We start from the raw sequence: 2,584 nt of genomic DNA on the forward strand, positions 1-2,584 counted from the left end.
ATAGGTTTAGAGAGAACATACCTCAACATAAAAAAGGCCATATATAAAGAACACCCACAGCTAACATCATATTCCATGGTGAAAAAACTGCAAGCTTTTCCCTTAAGATTAGGAACAAAGATTCCACTCTTAACACTTTTATTCAACATAGCACTGGAAGTCCTAGTTATAACAATCAGATAAGAAAAAGAAATAGAAGGCATCCAGATTGCTAAGGAAGAAGTAAAACCTTCACTATTTGTAGATGATGTGATACTATAAATATAAAACCCTAAAGATTCCACCAGAAAACTACTAGAACTGATAAATGAATTCAGTAAAGTTGCAAGATACAAAATCAATATACAGAAATCCGTTGCATTTCTATATACTAATAATGAAGTAGCAGGAAGAGAAATTAAGAAAACAATCCCGTTTAGAATTGCACCAAAAATAATAAAACACCTAGGAATAAACTTAACCAAGGAGGTGAAAGACCTGTACTCTGAAAACTATATAACACTGATGAAAGAAATTGAAAATGACACAAACAAATGGAAAGATACTCCATGCTCAGGGATTGGAAGAACAAATATTGTTAAAATGTCCATACTATCCAAAAGCAATCTACAAGTTTAATGCAATCGCTATCAAAATACCAGCAGTATTTTTCTGAGAACTAGAACAAATAATCCTAAAATTTGTATGGAACCACAAAAGACCGTGAATAGCCAAAGCAACCTTGAAAAACAAAACTGGAGGTATCACAATCCCAGATTTCAAGATACACTACAAAGTTGTAATAATCAAAACAGTATGGTACTGGCACAAAAACAGACACATAGATCAATAGAACAGAATAGAGAGCCCAGAAATAAACCCACGCTTTTATGGCCAATTAATCTTTGACAAAGGAGGCCAGAATATGCAATGGGAAAGACAGTCTCTTCATTAAATGGTGTTGGGAACTCTGGACAGCTACATGCAAAAGAATGAAACAGGACCACTTTCTTACACCACACACAAAAATAAACTCAAAATGGATTAAGAATATAAATGTGAGCCTTTTCAGCCGGAACTGCCATTTTCCAGTAATTTGCCAAAGTGACCAACACAAAGGGAAAGAGGAGAGGTACCCGCTATATGTTCTCCAGGCCTTTTAGAAAACATGGAGTTGTTCCTTTGGCCACATCCATGCGAATCTATAAGAAAGGTGATATTGTGGACATCAAGGGAATGGGCCCTGTTCAAAAAGGAATGCCCCACAAATGTTACCATGGCAAAACTGGAAGAGTCTACAATGTTACTCAGCATGCTGTTGGTATTGTTGTAAACAAACAAGTTAAGGGCAAGATTCTTGCCAAGAGAATTAATGTACGCATTGAGCATATTAAACACTCAAAGAGCCGAGACAGCTTCCTGAAGCGTGTGAAGGAAAAATGATCAGAAAAAGAAGGAAGCCAAAGAGAAAGGTACTTGGGTTCAACTGAAGCGCCAGCCTGCCCCACCCAGAGAAGCACACTTTGTGAGAACTAATGGAAAGGAGCCTGAACTGCTGGAACCCATTCCCTATGAATTCATGGCATGATAAATGTAAAGAAAATAAAAGACCTCAAGACTGTAAAAATGTTTCTCTTAATTGAGTAGAAGTGTGGTGTCCTTTCCCCCCCAAAAATATTTAAAGCAAACTTTGTGTCCTAAAAATATATATATATATATATAAATGTGAGACCTGAAACCACAAAAATCCTAGAAACGAGCACAGGGAGTAATTTCTCTGGCATTGGCTGTAGCAACATCTTTCTAGATATGTCTCTTGAGGCAAGAGAAACAAAAGCAAAAACAAACTATAGGGACTACATCAAAATGAAAAGTTTCTACACAGCAAAGGAAAAAATCAACAAAACTAAAAGACAGCCTACTGAATAGGAGGAGAATTTGCAAATGACATATCCAATAAAGGGTTAGAATCCAAAATATATAAAGAATTTACACAGCTTAAGAGCAAAAGAACAAATAATCCAATTAAAAATCGGTAGAAGACATGAATAGACATTTCTCCAAAAAGGAATTGCAGATGGCCAACAGACATATGGAAAGATGCTCAATATCACTCATCATCAGGGAAATGTAAATCAAAACCACAATGAGATATCACCTCACATCTGTCAGAATGACAAAAATCAACAATATAAGGAACAACAAGTGTTGACAAGGATGCAGAGAAATAGGAACCCTCAGGCACTGTTGGTGGGAATGCAAACTGGTGCAGCCACTGTGGAAAAGAGTATGGGGGGTCCTTAAAAAATTAAAAATAGTGCTCTGTTCTTTTTCTCACTCTTTCATTTTCTTGTGTGTTTTACTGTAATTTCTATTGACTTGTCTTCAATCTTACTGATTCCTTCCTCAGCTGTGTTCATTCTGCTGATAAGTCCATCAGTGTGGGACAGATAAAAATCAACTCCCACATACTGAATATGTGTTCTTGGAGATTTCTCTTCAGTCCTATGAAATAACCAAGTATCCTCAGAGTGAACCAATAAATTACCTTTCTCTTTAAGCTAGTTTTCACTGTTTTTCTGTTACCTGCAATAAAAGGTGTCCT

The 2,584-nt window shown here is 36.3% G+C and overlaps 1 pseudogene; it reads left to right on the top strand.

Annotated features, from left to right (window-relative positions):
* Positions 1-1,074: 1,074 nt before the first annotated feature.
* On the top strand, positions 1,075-1,567 carry LOC113927849 (annotated as a pseudogene).
* The last annotated feature ends 1,017 nt before the right edge of the window (positions 1,568-2,584 follow it).

This window comes from Zalophus californianus, chromosome 7, assembly GCF_009762305.2.
Source record: "Zalophus californianus isolate mZalCal1 chromosome 7, mZalCal1.pri.v2, whole genome shotgun sequence".
NCBI lineage: Eukaryota > Metazoa > Chordata > Mammalia > Carnivora > Otariidae > Zalophus > Zalophus californianus.